Below are 18186 nucleotides of genomic sequence, written 5' to 3'. Positions count from 1 at the left end.
TGGCAAATACTGTAACTTTATCATAGATCTTTCCTTTGTACTTGGATGCCATTTTGAATTTTATTTTTCTGTATGTATTTTTTTCCATTTAAATTTATGCTCCAAGATGGAAGTTAACAGTAATACCACCTTACTTTCTTTTTCCACGTTACAATTTTTAGAGACATTTCCCAAGGACTATCTTATTTATTAATATGTGATTCAAGTACACTGGGGAAGGTAAGTATACTATTGTTATTTTACAAAGGAAAGTACGGGTAAAAGAGAGTTCAGTAACTTGTTTAAGGTCCTGTAGCTAGTGTCAAGACTAAACTCTTACTTGTACTTCATTGTCTTTTAATCATAGCACATTATTAATGTGGAAATTGATAAAGATATTTTTGTTGGAAGTTTAATTGAACTTTGAACTTGAAAATTTAACTTGTAGACATTTTACTCCTGAAAAAGGGGGCTTAAGTAACCTAAACTGGAAAGACATTAAGGGCTGGAAATTTTACATAGACCTTGAACATTTTAAAATTTTGCTTAAAAACTGCTTAAAATGTTCTATTATAGCCAAGATAATCACAGAGCTAGAATTCATTCTCTACTAGACATGGGCACTACATTCATTGTAACCAACTAGTGTTCAGTAGAAGTATAATTGGGAAAGAAGGAAGACTTAAGTTACTTATATATGTAACAAGGCAGCTTATTAAGAATTTATTAGGCTGGGCGCAGTGGCTCACAGCTGTAATCTCAGCACTTTGGGAGGCTGTGGTGGGTGGATCTTTTGAGCCTAGGAGTTTAAGACCATCCTGGGCAACATGGTGAAACCCCGTCTCCTCAAAAAATAGAAAAAAAAAAAAAAAAGCCAGCATGGTGTCACGCACCTGTAGTCCCAGCTACTCGGGAGGCTGAGGTGGATCACCTGAACCCAGGAGATAGAGGTTGCAGTGAGCTGAGATTGTGCCACTGCATTCCAGCCTGTGCGGCAGAGTAAGACCCTGTCTCAAAAGAAAAAATAAAAATTACCATAACTTGATGGGAAAATGCAACTTTATTGTTTGTTCTACAGCATTAAGAGAAGCATACAATCCATCCTTGGGGATGGGAGACTGTCCACTGCATTCCTAAATAATAAATCCTCCTTATTCCCAAGGAAGGTAAGTAGGCTCTTGGATGGTCCTAGAATTCATGGCCCAGGCTTTTAGGATCATCCTGCACCTAAAGCCCTTGGGGGAACAACCAAACCCTAATGCTGTTGAAAGATATTAGGAAAGACATGAGGGTTTTCTTTAGAAGACTGGCCAATTTCTCTCAGGAAAGAAAGATATTTCCCAGAGACAGGAAGTCAAAGATGGCCTGTTTTTTTTGCGGGTAGTTGAAGCTGGTGCTTTACTGAAGCAGTGTCTTGGAGGTCCTGATGGTAGGTATGGCTATGTGGGTGTTAGGGATGACTGAGCACTGAGACCATGACTTTGATATCCATGGTGAAGGTCCTTATAGATAACTTGGTACGGAGGCTGAGGGAGGGTGGCATGGAGGGTAAGCAGTGGATGCTGCCAGTGGAAAGAAGTCACCTTCAACAGAACCACGGGGTTTAGACAATGAATTTCTCCAGGGGGATTGCACTGGACAAGTGACTACAGGCCTTGCCTAATTTTCCTTCATTGCATCATCTTTGAGGTCCTTACACCACTCAAGGGGTGAGAGAAGAGCTCTTAGGCATATCTGATATTTAGATTTCTTACTGTTGTGGCTGACTCTTAGCTTTGAAGTCTGAACTGATTTGAATTTGAAAAATGAAAAGATGTGACATTTTTTGTTTCTTGAGTCTTGTGGAGCAGTTCATAGCTTTATGTGCATACATTCATTCATATACACATGCATATGTTACTGTATACTCCATACTTCTCTTTAATACCTCTGTGGTCTTTACATATCCATCCTGAAATGTCGTCATCCTCATCTGACAACCTAGAAAATGCTAACTCATCATTCAAAATTCATGTCAAATATCAGTCTTCCTTTTTGAGTATGCAGGGAGTAAGGAGTCTAAAAATAATTCTTGGCTTCTTAATTTGTGATATAGAGATATTGCCTGCCTTGCTTAAATCACAGCTGGTTATGAGAATTGAATGAAATGACTTGCCTTAAAGAGACAGAAAGTAGCTAAGGGTGGGAGAGTCCAAGTAGCAAAAGCATGGTGTGGAGAAATTTGATATGCATGGGGAGAGGGCCTGAGGGAGACCTGTCTCAAGGTAGCTGAGGATTTTTCTTTTTTGGTATATGTGGTGGGGAGGAAAATAGCTAAAAAATATTTACTTCATGTAAGACTAGATTTAGGGGAGAATATTAAAACTCAGGAAGAGGACTTTTAACATAATGAGGTGGTTAAAAGGAGACAACTTCTCAATAGACAAGGGAGGTATTTTGAATAGATTTTTGGAAATGGTACACAAAATTAGTTTTATTGAAGAGTGAAAGAGCTGGACAGATGGGAAAATCATCATGGAGACTAGTAGATTGTGAGGGTGAAAACCATGAGTAGGCTTAAAAGTATTGTCTCAAGACAAAAAAAAAAAAAAAAATGGGCTATTTTGGAAGTAAAGAGTTTTTAATTCCAGGAGGTGGCCCTCTACTGATGTAAGCAGACTGTGATTTAGTATGTGAAGGATGGATGTACCAGACTCATTTCCCAGAGGGAAGAGGCAGTTACTAGATTGTTTAGCCTCTTCACATGCTTGTAATATTGTTGCTTTCAAAGGTTTGCTGAAGAAATGAATGAAATGGCTTGTCAAGTATTAGTAAGATATTTCTAGCTGTAGTTCAATTGCATTTTTTTTTTTTTTTTTGAGATAGGGTCTCCTTCTGTCACCCAGGCTGGAGTGCAGTGGTGTGAACGTGGCTCATTGCGGCCTCGACTTCCTGGGCTCAAGCGATTCTCCCATCTCAGCCTCCTGTATAGTTGGGACCAAAGGCACGTGCCACCACACCTGGCTAAGTTTTAAATTTTTTGTATAGATGGAGTCTTACCATCTTGCCCAGGCTAGTCTTGAACTCCTGGACCCAAGGGATCCTCCTGTCTCAGCCTCTCAAAGTCCTGAGATTATAGGTGTGAGCCACCACGCCCTACCAACAAAACTTTTTTTTTTTTGCCCGACCCCCAGCAACAAAACTTTTGATTCCTTCCTTATAATAGTTTCTTTTTAAATAACTTGGACAAGAAATGTTTGCACAGAATTTCACTGATAATGTGCTTTAACTTGAAGAGTATGAAATAATCTTGAGTCTACTATTTTTGTTTTTTAATGAAAATGCATTAATCATTTACATTTTTTAAGATACCCAATTTATTTTGGAAGCTGTATGTTATTTTCGTAAAAAATTCTTAACTTACAGAATGTCCACTGCTTAGGATTTCCTGTTTTTTTTTTGTATTTTAAATATATCTCTAACAAATAATCATCACGAAGGAAAAGAGGTTACATTTATTGCAGTCCTGCTATGTGCTTTATGCATGTTATATAGTCCTTTCAAAAACTTTTCAAGTAAGTGATACTATTTTTATTTTATAGATGTGGATCATGAGATTTAGAGAGACGATGTAAAATATAGCCAAGATAATACAGTCTCAGTCAGAGGTGGAGCTGAGATTTGAACCCAAGTCTTTTTGCAAACAAAATTTGTCTGATTCTCACCACATTTCATTCCAGGGAAAAAATAATTCCATCCTGGCTCTGTTTTTATTTATAGCCAGAAATGGACCACCTCTAACTGTCTCCACTGCTGCCATTCTGGTCTAGGCTTCCCTGATGTTTTGCCTATTACTGTAACATCTCCTAATTGTTTTCCCTGCTTCTCTCTTTGATCCCCACAGTTGATTTTTAATGGCTAATGCAATCCTTTAAAAATGTAAGTCAGGCCGGGCACAGTGGCTCATGCTTGTAATCCCAGCACTCTGGGAGGCTGAGGTGGGCAGATCACCTGAGGTTGGGAGTTCAAGATCAGCCTGACCAACATGGAGAAACCCCGTCTCTACTAAAAATACAAAATTAGTCGGGCAAGGTGGTGCATGCCTGTAATCCCAGCTACTGGGGAGGCTGAGGCAGGAGAATCGCTTGAACCCGGGAGGCGGAGGTTGCGGTGAGCCAAGATTGCGCCATTGCACTCTAGCCTGGGCAGCAAGAGTGAGACTCCGTCACAGAAAAAAAAAAAAAGAGGTAAGTCAGGTCATATTACTCCTCTGCTCAAAATTCTTCCATCACTCCCCATTTCACATGGAGAAAATACAGAGTTCCTACAATGGCTGAGGTGATCTGGCGCCCCTTTCTTTCTCTCTGACCTAATACCTGACTTCTTCCCCTTGCTCATTCCTCTCTAGCATGCCAGGCACATGTCTGCATGGCTAATTCACTTACCCCTTCAAGTCGTTACTAAACTCTCACTTTCACAATGAGGCTTACTTTGATCCACTATTTAAAACTGCAACTCCAGTGGGACTTAAGATGCAAAAATTTGTGATTTTCAGGATTTTGATTATATGCTTTAAATATATAACATTCTCTGCTATGTTCAATGATAACTACTTTTTCATGTTGACATACAGAATTGGAATATATCTAAAACACCAAAAACGTATATTTATAAGTAGACTAGTAAAGATACACATAATGTTTTCTAATCGTTGACTGTATCTCATTGTAAGAAATACATTTTATTGTGACCTCGTGTATCTACATAAAATGGAAATAAAAGTTTTATAAAATACTTAGCATTTCTGTGTGTTATACTCATATAGTTTCTGTTGAATTCCATTCCTTTCTTTTCCATTATGAAAATATGTTGGTCAAGTTCTACAAAATTTATTTCACAACTCATTTATTGGTTACAACCTATAGTTTAAAAATATTGGGCTATTCTTCAAATCCCATTAATTCAGGAGATAAGATATGAATTTTTTGCATTAACTTCTTGAAAACATACACTGCAGAGGGTGATGATTGAAAAGTCACTTATACTTTTGAGTTATTGGCATGTAGCTATTACTGCATTTTGCATATTCATGCTCAGATTAACAAAAGTAATATAGATTAGGTTGCATAAATATGTAATTAAATAATTATAAGTGCTTATATTTTGTCAATATTATTTGCTAATGGTAGAACTCTTATATTAGAAGTGGTTTTTTCCATCCAGTAGATCAGGAGATTTCTATCTTTTTTCCCCCCTAATTTCCAAATTTCAGTATTTTAATTTTTGATGGATTGGTGCTTATTTTCCTATCTTTATTGATATTAGATACTGACAGTGAAGAAAAATATTCAATAATAAAAATTTGTGCTTCATTTTAAAGTATTACAATAATAATTAACATATAATCCTACATAGCTTATTGTACATTTGTTTATTAGTATCTTAATTTCTTAGCACTGAAAACATTAACAGATACCTCTATAATATTCTCTAATATGGTGTATTCTCTAAATTTGAAATTTCCTAATGTAATCTTTCTTAAAAGTAGGAGATATATATTCCAAGCTTATCTTTTACCATTGTCCTCTTACATGTAATGCTATAGCCATATTAAATTTGGCCTGTCCCTCCCTCCTTCCCTACTTCCCTTCCTTCCATCTTTCCTTCCTCCTGCCTTTCTACCTCCTTCCTTTTCTTCCTCCTTCCCTTTTTTCCTTCCTTTTAACTAATATTTTTGAACACCTGCTATGTGCCATGTGTAGTAGTGGGAAGAAAATAAATGACATAGTCTTTGCTGTCTCTGAACTTAAACTGGATACTAACAGTCCCAGTTATGAAAGTGAAAACAGAAAGCTTTAAGATTATTTAGAAAGTCAGAGGTGGTGGCTGGGCATTGTGGCTCACGCCTGTAATGTCAGCACTTTGGGAGGCCGAGCTGGGTGGATCACTTGAGGTCAGGAGTTCAAGGCCAGCCTGGCCAACATAGCGTCTCTACTAAAAATACAAAAATTAGCCAGGTGTGGTGCTGCATGCCTGTAATCCCGGCTACTTGGGAGGCTGAGGTGGGAGAATTGCTTGAGTCTGGGAGGCAGAGGTTTCAGTGAGCTGCGCCGAGATTGTGCCACTGCACTCCAGCCTGGGCAACAGAGTGAGACTCTGTCTTAAAAAAAAAAAAAAAAAAGTCAGAGGTGGAATCAGATTCTGTGAAGAATTAGAAGAGGCATCAGAAGACACTCTATAGTCTTCATATTTTAAAGATGTAGAAACTGAGTCTCTTATAGATTAAATGATGTGGTGAGGTTACAGCTGAAACCCAAGCTGGTTTCTTGACTAGTGCTCTTTCCATACCACCTCTTCTCTCTTGACTATCACATTGCCTGCCCAGATCCCATATTGTCATATATTTTTGTATGTAGTTTGTGCTGTCAAAGACCTCTTTTCAAAATGCACACACTCAACCATAGACTTTTACCGTTATTGGTTTTGTTACTTGAAATTATAATTGGAACAATTAGAGATGCGTCAGTGGAAAGGCAATGAAAGAAGGCCATTAAGTGCTAATAAATGCCTCTCCTCATGGGAACGGAGATCTTTTCTTCTCCATGTATTTGAGCTCTTTTCACTGGTGCTTTTAAGTGGCTAGAAATAACACTTGCCACACGCTTGTGGAATACTCTGGATGCCAGGGGGTTCATTTTATTCTGTATTTGAATTGAGCACACTGCGGTTGGAATGTGTGTTGATTCTTTTGTTGATTTAAGCATTCATTCCATGTTTTGCATTAACCTTTTCTCATGGAAGACAGAATAGTGAGAGCTCTTAGAGAATGAAGTCTTTAGGTAGCTGATGACTTTCCAAGAAACAGATGAAAAGGTTAAAGTTATAAGTGTTTATGTTGATATATTTTCCTTTTCATAACACCCTAAAATCTAGATACAGTAGTCTTCCCTTATCTGAAGTTTTGCACTCTGCTGTTTCAGTTACCCATGGTCAATTGCGGTCTGAAAAGACTCAATGGAAAATTCCAGAAATACACAATTTATGTTTTAAATTGCATGTCATTCTGAGTAGTTAGTTAAATCTCTTACCATTCTGCTTTGTCCCACATGGAATGTAAATTATCTCTTTGTCTAGCATATCCACATGGTATACACTATCTGCCTGTTAGTATTATAGAGTCAGGTACTATTTGTGGTTTCAGGCATCCACTGGGGGTCTTGGGACATATCCCCTGCAGGTAAGGGGGAGCTACTGAACAGTGTGACAAATTGGATGTAGCCCTCCCTAAAGCTACATGCTTACCTGTGGCTAGCAAGAGATAATCACTACTTGTTGATATGGTGATATATTAGCTTCAGAAATGAATTTAGGTAAATAATGAATGAATTCCAGAATAACTTACCAATACTAAAAATGATGACAATGATAGTAATGATGATGATAAGGATAATAGCAGCTAATATATTTGACTACTTACTATGAGCCTGTAAGGCTGTGCCTTATAGAAATGAGCAAGGTTGTCCTGTCCTAAGAGAGGCTACATAGGAGAGGATTTGACTTGGGCTCCTGGTACTTTTGGAAAAAACAGGAAGGGCATCTAAATATGCCGGCATATCAAGAAATGCTTCCCACAGGAGGCTGCATCAACATGTCTTTAAGAGTGAGTTTATTCCTCAATAAAGAAAGAGGCATTAGACAAAGGCTTCTGTGGTTAAGGAGTCAACACTGAAGTGTGAAATTAGTGTAGAATCCCTTGGGAGCCAGCTGTTCTGGGAATAAAAAGTTTGCATGGGGGAATCATGGATGTGGCTTCTAGAGAGTGAGAGAGAAGCTGGATCCAGGAATCCACTTAAATCCTTCCTGGTTAATTGGAAAATCAGATTCCATTCTTTTAAAATAAACAGGATGTGACCATGGTAGTGCTCCATTCTGTTTTAGTGGAGAAAGCAACCTACACTTTTTTGGCTTCCAATTAAATACCTCACTTTACCCCAACATCTTTTTTTTTTTTTTGATACAGAGTTTCACTCTTGTCACCCAGGCTGGAGTGCAGTGGTGCAATCTCGGCTCACTGCAACCTCCACCTCCCGGGTTCAAGTGATTCTCCTGCCTCAGCCTCCTGAATAGCTGGGATATTACAAGTGCGTGACACCACGCCCGGCTAATTTTTGTATTTTTAGTATAGACGGGGTTTCGCCATTTTGGCCAAGCTGGTCTCGAACTCCCAACCTCAGGTGATCCGCCCGCCTCGGCCTCCCAAAGTGCTGGGATTACAGGTGTGAGCCACTGTGCCTGGCCTCTAACATCTTAAAATAGTGAAAACAAAAGAGTACACTATTGGCTGGAGAAGCTCACTTCTACCCTATCCACGCTCTTCTTTTCCAGCCTCCTGCCAAGGAGCTGGTAATGTATATTCAGGACCAAGGACAGTAATTGGGCCCCATTTCTTCATCTGAAGCCTTAGCAGGGGAGGGGTTGACGTGAGCTGTCTAGACCAGAACTGCCCTGGTCAGCGGGTAAGTGTTCTCTTGCTGTTGCTTCTTCTCACTGGCTGGTTTGTCTTCCACAGGTGGACCTTTTCTAGTCACTGTCGTGTCAAAGAAAAGTCTGAGATTCATGTATGGGCTTCATGGAGAGGGGCAAGGGAGGCCTTTGAGCCTCTTTGGTACCAGGCCTTAGGGCTACCTCTTACCTAGGCCAAATGAGGATTTCATGTGGTCCAGCCCATGTTTCCAGGGTTGGAAAGGGAATACATTGAAGTTTGCAGCAAAACCCAGCTCAGTTTGTCCTTTCCACATGCATTTCTTTTAGAAACTCTGCAGGAAGGGGTGGCTAACAGAACTGAATGTTTAGCATCCTGAGTTTTATTTTTTGTTGATGTATAATACATATTCTCAGTTGGGGTGATATTGCCCCCAACAGGGCAAAAACTGGTTCTTGGGGGACAAAAAGAGTCTTACTCTTTTTATGTTTAAAGTGCAGGTGTATATAGAGCACATATACTGGTATATAGTATATCTATGATATTAAACTTAATAGGGGAACATTTAATGGGGAAAAATATCAAATAAGTTTCATTAGGGGAACCATAATGAAAAGAAGGGTGAGAAACACTGGCTTAAATCATTGTCTGTCTGTCTGTCTCTCTCTTTTTCTTTGTCTCCTTCCTAGGTAGTACAAGGCTGGTTCCAGTGACCTATAATGTCATCACTATCCTACTCTTTGTTCTTTTCTGATCTTCCATCTGCACAATTACCTTGTGGTATTAAGGTGGTTGTTGCAGCTCCACTATCATATATAGCTGACAGGGAGACAAAAGAAGAGGAAGGGTAAAAGTTACACATTAACGAAATCAGAACCTTTTAAAGGAACTCTTCTGATGTCACTCAAAACCTCTAATTACATCTTACTGGGTAGAAGTTAGTCATGTGGACACCCCATTTGCAAGGGAGGCTGGGAAATGCAGATTGATTTGTCTATTAAAGTTGGGCACATTGCCATTCCCAGCAAAATTGGGATTCTGTTAATAAGAAAGGGAAAATAGATATTAGGTAGGCAACCAGTGATCTTTTTACTAGTGCTTTTTGCCATTCGTTTTCCTGGCAGCCAACTTGGGTAAGATATAATCTGTGATTTGGAAAAAGTGAAAGCTAAGTGCCTTTATTTTATGCCAGGACTCATTCATCTGGTGCTTTAAATTCTTGAACAGACTGACTTAGTGCATAAGCAAATAAAATGGATTAAATATTAAGGCATTAAGTTCTTCAGCATGTTTCCTGGTGGGGAGAACACTTAGTATTTGTAAAGTGAGAACTGACTTCTTTGTTCAGTTTATAGATCCCTGACTCAGAAACTTTTGCATTCTAAATGTATCAGTGGGAACCATTAATTATTGATTATTTAGATTTCATGAAAATATGTTGTTTAGAAATTTTGAATTTTGTGAATAAAAGCAAAATATTGGGATTCTTAAAGATGTCAACAAAAAATAAGTAAAAGCATTGTATTTCCTGCAATTGAATTTGTAGATATGTTTTTCAAATAAAATTATGATGGTATTGAGTACTTCATATTAAAGAGTAGCTGACAGCATCAAAATATGATTCTTCGCAAATCTGTAAGTACTAATCTTAATATATGCCAATAATTTAGAGAAAAAAAGTAAACTGCAGTAGAAAATTTCCAATTAAATCTGTAGATTTTGGTAAAATTACTTCCTCTAGCGATTAAAATTGCATTGTAATGGTTGGCAAAGTTCCCGGATTTGGGCATGAAAGTACAGAGCTATTTTAATAGCACCATTGTGTTCAGGGTGTGGAACTGGATTCTTGACCTCAGTGCTTCTTGGAGCATGGGGTGGGCAGTATTTGTGTGATTTGTCTGTCTTTCTCTTCCTATCTCCTTTCTTTTGCCTGTTTCCCTTTCCTTGTTTCTTTTTTTGTTGGATCAGTATATTGAAATATTGTGACATAGTACTCCTATAGGAATTATTTTGGTGCACAGATTTTTTTTTTTAGACAGAGTTTCACTCTGTCACCCAGGCTGAAGTGCAGTGGCATGAACATGGCTCACTGCAGCCTCGACCTCCTGGGTTCAAGCAATCCTCCTGCCTCAGGCTCCCGAGTAGCTGGGACTACAGGCTCAAGCCACCATGCCCAGCTAATTTTTACATTTTTTGTAGAGAAGGGAGTCTTGTCATGTTGCTCAGGCTGGTCTGGAACTCCTAGGCTCAAGTGATCCTCCTGCCTTGGCCTCCCAAAGTATCAAAATTACAGATGTAAGCCACTGTGCATGGCCAGAAAATTGTATTACTTTGAAAATTAAGTTTTAAAAGAGATTTATCTGTTTTTTGGTTTTTGTTTTTGTTTTGTTTTTTTTGAGATGGAGTTTTGCTCTTGTCGCCCAGGCTGGAGTGCAATGATGCGATCGTGGCTCACCGCAACCTCCGCCTCCTGGGTTCAAGGGATTCTCCTATCTCAGCCTCCCGAGTAGCTGGGATTACAGGCATGCACCACCACGCCTGGCTAATTTTGTATTTTTGGTAGAGATGGGGCTTCTCCATGTTGATCAGGCTTGTCTTGAACTCCCAACCTCAGGTGATCTGCCGGCCTCGGCCTCCCAAAGTGCTGGGATTACAGGCGTGAGCCACCACAGCTGGCTGAGATTTCTCTGTTTTTAAGGAAAAAAATTTTAAAAATATATTGGTTCTGGATTTTTTTTTAAATTTTATTTTCTTCCAATTCTATTCCATGTCATTAGACAGAGTCAATAATATTGGCCCACCTAGTATTCCGTATTTTGTAATTTGGTGAATATATTTGGGTCTTAAATGTTCATAATATCAATTTAAATGACCCCAGCAAATTACTGGTGAGTTGAGAGTCATCTTGCCTATTCTTTTGGTCCATATAATGCCTTGTAGCTGTCTGCCAGTTGTGAATTAGATGTAGGATTGTTTTCTCTCTATGTTATGACTATATGGAACAATGATGAATCTTCTTGAAAGGGTATGTAGAAAGTGTAAAAAATATTTAGTGCCTAGGCACTGAAGGAGGCTCTGAGGGAACACACAGGGGTGAGGGAGCAGACAAGTGTGTGTTGAGAGCTTAGGTAGAGACACGTGGGTGTGGGGGGACCTCGAGAAGACTCCCAGAGAAGATGACATGCAGCTGAGTGTTGAAGATTTAGGGGGATAGGGATGTGCCTAGACACCAAGTCTAAGAGCACAGATGCACACAGAGACTTACACTAGAGGACAAGGCTTTATTTCTGCTTTGTTTACTGTTATATCTCCAGTGTCTAAGGCTTCATTTAGCTTGTAGTAGACACATAATGCACATTTGTTGAATTAATAGGTTAAATTAATTGTAAGAAGTTCTATGCCTCTGATGTAGGGTTTCACTTGGAGAATGTTCAGAAATAAAATATTTTGTAAGTGATACTAAGATTTGGATTTCATGCTAAAGATCATGGGGAGTCATTCAGTGATTTAAAGTCTGGTAATGATGTGATAGAACTTACATCACTGTTAAAGTTGGATAGGAGGGTGCTCAAATTAGATGCAGGGAAATTAGTTGTGAGATTAGTGTAGCAGTTTATATGACAGTTGGTGGAAGCTGGAGTGGTGATCCAAATAGACAAGAGAGGGTGAATTTAAGAGATATTAAGATAGAATCAACAGGACATGGTGACCAACTTGGAGCATGAGGATAGAGGTAGATGGAGGATGGATGATTCCCAGGTGCTTGGCTTGGCTGACATTTATGGATGCTGATGATGTGGATTATGATTGGGAATGAAGGAGGAGAAACATTTGGATAGATTGTAATGAACTGTAGAGATGTTTGGTTCCAGACACCTAGTGGAGATGTTTAAGAGGTTAATATGATTGTAATGAGTTGTAGGGATGTTTAAGAGGTTAATGTGATTGTAATGAGTTGTAGAGATGTTTGGTTCCAGACACCTAGTGGAGATGTTAAGAGTTGTAGAGATGTTTAAGAGGTTAATGTGATTTTGAGTTCTAGTGTTTGGCTACCTCTCTGGTAGCTCCTTTCTATTCTCTCAGTTCCACTTCTTTCAGGTACCCATTAAATGTTGGTATTTCTGAGAGTCCATATTAATCACTTGTTTCCACTCCATTCCTACTCATCTGTTCCTTTGGCTTCAACTTCCTGCTCTGTTGCTCACTGTCAAATTATGTCTCCAGACAAGACTTTTGTCCTGAGTGCCAACTGTTCAGTCTAACTGTCTACGCGTTGTTTCAATCGGATATTCCCCAGGCATGTAAAGATCAATGTGTACAAATAAGGACCACTCATTTTCTTCCCCCATTTCTTTTACAATGCAGAGAAAAATGGTCAAGAGCACAGATGCTAGAGTTAGACTCCCTAGATTTGAGTCCCATATGTCACTTACTAGCTTTGTGACCCTGTGCAAATTATCTGACTTTTTTGTGCCTCTGTTTTCTCATCTGTGAAGTAAGAATAACAATAGTACCTTCCTCATAGGATGTTATGAGATCAAACAAGTTAATGCATATAAAGCAATCAGATTGGTGCTGGCACATGGTAAGCACTATATTAATCAGATCTTCCTTTATTTCCTGTCCTGGTTAGTGATACCATTGTTCAACCAGCTACCCAAACCAGAAATGTGACATTTATCCTAACTCTTCCATATCACTACATCAGAAGGAGATTCATCAGAAGGAGGGGCATCAGAAGGAGATTCCACATCAAAGCAATCATTAAATCCTGCCATTTGTCTTCTTTCCATCTCTACCATTACTGCCTTGGACTTGACCTTTATTATCTTCTTTCTGAATGACATACACTGGCTAGTGACTAGTGACTCATCACCCTGTCTTTGATCTTTCTCTTCTTCAACGTTTTCTATATAATCCCCAGTGATTATTCTGAAATGCAAATCTGATCACTTAAAACTCTATAGTGCCTTCCTGTTCTCACAGAAAATAGACAAACACAAACTACCAGTAAAGACCTCTGAGGTCTGTTCTGGCTTCCTTCTGTAGACTCTTCTCTGTCTCATTCTGATCTCTCTTTAATGTTTACAGTTCTGTGATGTTTTGTGCTACTCTGGTCTTCCATGTCTTCGTATATCTGATTTTCTGTGGAATGCCTCCTACCTTATATTTCTTCTCAGATATTGTTTCTGGCAGCTCCTCCAAGCAGGATAGATATTCTTTGCTGTATGTTGATACTGTACCTTGTGTGGAGCTTAAGCATAGTACCTGTTATGCTTATTATAGTTATTTATTTGCATGTTATCCTCCTCCAAGGCTGAGCTTGTTTATTTTTGAATAAATTGGCTCCATGAATCAACTTCTAGGAAACTATGAGTTATGCCTCCCATCTTCAGTTAAGGGCAGATGTTAAACATTTATTTACTGTACAGATTATCTGGTTAACAATCATTTACATCTATATTGAAGAAACCATCTCTGTAGTTACTTTATTTGCTGCCAGGGGGGAATTTTTTTTAGTTTTCTTGATACAGCTAGTGTGTTCTTTTTCAGGCTTCCAAAGATCATTCTTTTCCTAGTGGAGCAATAACTATATTTCCTGGTAACTCAGTTACTGGAAGAGCCAATAAGAAATGTCATCAAGGTGGTTCTTAAACTATAGTGTGGGAATTGTACTCTATTTCTTTGTCTAGGAGTCAGGAAGCCATGAAAGAGCATTGACTTACTGCCTGAAGACCAGCTGTTAACACTGAAGATTAACGCTTTATTGAGATGGGTTGAGAGAGAAGAAAGGCATTTGATTTGTAGCTGTCATGTGGCATCCAGAGGGAAGCACTCTCTCTGACTGAAAATCTGTACAGTTCAACCACAAATAAGGCATTTGGGCAATATAACAGAATCAATTTAATAACACTGAGTCTTCAGGTTACTCTTTGAAGGTACATTTTGCAGGAAAAATGGCATACATATTTTCTTTTTATATAGATATATTAGAAAATAAATTTAAAAATATGTAGTCTAAATCCAAAGTAATACTAAAGGAATAGTCATTATTTTTCCAGCATTTATTTAAAAAATGTTTTCCCATAAAACATGCTTACAGGTTTTCCCATAAAATATGCTTACGGGAGAAAACCTATTGCACAGAAAATGATACAATTCAATTGGATGGTGGTGCTCAGTGGCTAATGAACTATTCAATATTGTTCGTGTCAGTGCTTTGGCTCCCTGTTGCTGAAGGCAGGCATAAGTGCTTTCCAAACCCTTGCAGGTGATCAACACCAAGAGGATAGTTCAAATGGGGTCTGTGGCTCCTATCTCCAAATTCCATTAGCAAAATGTTAAAATATTGTATGTAGGCACTTAGTTTTTTAAGGTAAGCGAATACTACAATATCAGGGAAAACACACTGTGGCTGTGTTATATCAAAAATAATAGTAACATTTTTCCGTGGTGCTTGGGTTTTAAAATGGTTGGCGTTTGTTGCATTTCTTTTGATCCATACAACTTGGGCCATAGTTAGCATTATCTCAGTTTAGAAGTAAAAGAAATAGGTTCGGAGAGAATTTTGCCCATTCAGTGGTAGAGCTAATATTCAAAGGAAGGTTCTGTGTTTCTCATTCGAGGACTCATCTCCTGAGCTCACACAGCAAGAGTGTGCTGGGCATATGGTTTTCATTTTGCTGGACCATCAGAAGGAGACATATCTTTAGGATGGCCAGATTAGGTGCTCATTCTTCAGAAGAGAGAAACTTTTTCTTTAGCACTTTGTTGTACTTCAGAGATGCCTGTGAAGCAGGATAGACTTTGAAATAGTAAAATTTGATTATCAAAATTTTTGGCTTTTGGTGAGAATATATCTGTCAGTGGTAGGACTGGTGAGAGCCATGAAGGGAACTAGTAACCGTGAGTTAATAAGAAGGGGGTTGGATACTGGAATCTATTTATTACTCTTAATGCAAAGTTCTGTTTGCTTAATAAAAAAAATGTAGAGAAAAATGTTAGATGTATCTGTGTATTTTTAGTCAACACATAATTATTTGCTATTTATAATGTTTGATACATTCTATTTTGCTTTAACAACGTTCACAGGGATTGTTACTAAATCTACATATAAATATATGGTCACAAGCATGAATTGAAACAGGTCTCAGCATGAAGATATAAAGTGACTAAACCTTTTTTTCTTCTTTCTTCTCTCTGTCCTTTCTTCTCTGCCTTTTTTCTTGAAGAAAATATTTTATTGACTTGTTAAATGGCATTATTCAGGCCATTCATCATTTTTCCTTGGCATTTTATACATCCTAAAATTTCACTCATGGTCCTCACGGCTCAAACAGATGCCCTCCAGCTCTTTTTATTTTTATATCCTGACTTAAATTTTTTTTATTATTATACTTTAAAGTTCTGGGATACATATGCAGAACATGCAGGTTTGTTACATAGGTATACACATGCCATGGTGGTTTGCTGCACCCATCAACCCGTCATCTACATTAGGTATTTCTCCTAATGCTGTCCCTCCCCTGGCCCCCCACCCTCTGACAGGCCCTGGTGTGTGATGTACCCCTCCCTGTGTTCATGTGTTCTCATTGTTCAACTCCCACTTATGAGTGAGAACATGCAGTGTTTGGTTTTCTGTTCTTGTGTTAGTTTCCTGTGAATGATGGTTTCCAGCTTTATCCATGTCCCTGCAAAGGACATAAACTCATCCTTTTTTATGGCTGAATAGTATTCCATGGTGCCCTCCAGCTCTTTACTCTGGAGTTTTGCTTTTTTCCCTCCCTCCGTTCATTTTGATTCTCAAATTAACCTGTTCCTTTTTGGTTAAAAATAAAACAAACAAAACAAAGTAGATGCTTTGTTTATTTTGATTAAATTTTAAATGATTGTTGAAGCCATCTAAACTAGCAGTTATTCTAATATAGCGCATGAAGAATATTAAAAGTGTATTTAGTTATATGTATTTAAATATATTCAAAACATCATTATAAAGAGAGTATTGTTCTTTCTCTTTTCTGAACTCCAATGTAGTTTATCTTCCCTTCTTTAATGGTTTTCATGACTATATTTTGTTCCCATTAGGTTCCGAACTCCTGGTGTCTACCCAGCATGAATCCATGCCCACAGCATCTCCCTAGCACTTCTTAATTTCTCAGTGAATTTTTTTGATGAATAAATAATGGTATTTCAGTCGCATTTTCAAAAGCACATACAAATTTGTGATTTCACTATTTTCTATTGTAGTCATATACGTTGACATTCTAAATGAACTTTGGTCCTTGAAGTCAATGAGAAAAGTCATTAACTTAAGGTTGTTCAGTACTATTTCCTCTGTCAGAACATACAGTAGCACTTGCCAAATAAATTAGTTGTAGCAGGAGAAATTTGGCTTGATTTTATCTTTTTGACTCTCCATTCCAAACTATCAGTGCAGCTAAACGCTTGGGTTTTGGAGCATTCTCATTGTCCTTTGCCTATTTTATAAGCTGCTGTTCATTGAAATCCCATCTGTGTTGAAGCTCTGTTCTGCCAAATTTCCTACAAAAGTCATAGCATGCCACATGCCATTATTGCCCACTGAATTGTTGAGTAACATATCCTGACTTGAGGCCAGTGGTTTTCAAACCTTGGTGAGCATCAGAAACATCTGGGAGCTTGTTAAGAGTACAAATGCTGCATGCCTTCCCCTGAATATGATGAATCTGTAGCTTCAGGATGAGTCCTGGGTGTCTGTGGTTATAACACTTTCTGATGGGCCTGGAACCACATTTTGAGAAAAACTGCCACTGAGTGAAAAGTTTATTTTGAATGGAATTCTGTGATGATTCCTCTAAAAGTTGTGAGACATTCTAAATGTGTTTAAAAACTGTGCTATAGGTATGTTTTTGAATTCTTCGACATTGCAGAATCAGCAATAATTTATGTGGCATTGCAGATGTAATATTATGTAGTACTATCTTTGCTGCAGTTTTATTAGCTTAGTGTTTATTAATATGTCATTTAAAATATGATCTTTATCAAAATGTCCACTTATCAGGAATAAGAACAAATGGAATGAGAACAAACAAAACTCAAGTTGCAATGTTTGTTTTCTGCTGTTAATTTCTATAGACAAAACACTTATTTCTACTTGATCCCATGTTTTATGTGTCCTTTTATTTAGACAAGAGTCTCACTCTGTTGCATAGGCTGGAGTGCAGTGGTGCGACTGGCTCACTGCAACTCTGCCTCCCAGGCTCAAGCGATCCTCCCACCTCAGCCTTCTGGGTAGCTGGGACTAGAGGCCCACGCCACCACGTCTGGCTGGCTAATTTTTGTAGGGTTTTTTTTTTTTCTTTTTTTTTTTTTTGTAGCGCTGGGTTTTTGCTATGTTGTCCAGGCTGGTCTTGAACTCCTGGACTCAAGCAATTCACCAGCCTCAGCCTCCCATAGTGCTGGGATTACAGGTGTGGAACACTGTGCCCGGCCTTGTTTCCTGTTATTGGAGAAAAGTGTCAGTATATTTAGAGGATACAATCTAATGTGCCTTTAGTAATGGTATATGATGGTGCTAATATTGATCTTGAGGCCAAAGAGCGTACTGGGTTTTTTAATTATCAAAAAGAGTTTAAGAATTAATTTCAGTATCAAATATTTTCTTTAATGCTGATTCTCTGAAAATCAAAATTCATTGATAATACACGGAAACTAAGGGCAAACTTTTATCAGTTTCAGCTAGATGAATGAATGACATATTCCAGTGA

At 38.3% G+C, this 18186-nt stretch overlaps 1 protein-coding gene across 13 annotated transcripts in view; it reads left to right on the top strand.

The window, feature by feature from the left end:
* The window catches only part of DNM3 (dynamin 3), a 576659-nt gene that overhangs the window by 64080 nt on the left and 494393 nt on the right, over positions 1-18186 (top strand). The gene's annotated exons all lie outside the window — the stretch shown is intronic.

This window comes from Pan troglodytes, chromosome 1, assembly GCF_028858775.2.
Source record: "Pan troglodytes isolate AG18354 chromosome 1, NHGRI_mPanTro3-v2.0_pri, whole genome shotgun sequence".
Taxonomy (NCBI): Eukaryota; Metazoa; Chordata; class Mammalia; order Primates; family Hominidae; genus Pan; species Pan troglodytes.
The sequence above is the reverse complement of the archived record's forward strand: the minus strand, read 5'-3'. Positions and strand labels throughout refer to the sequence as shown.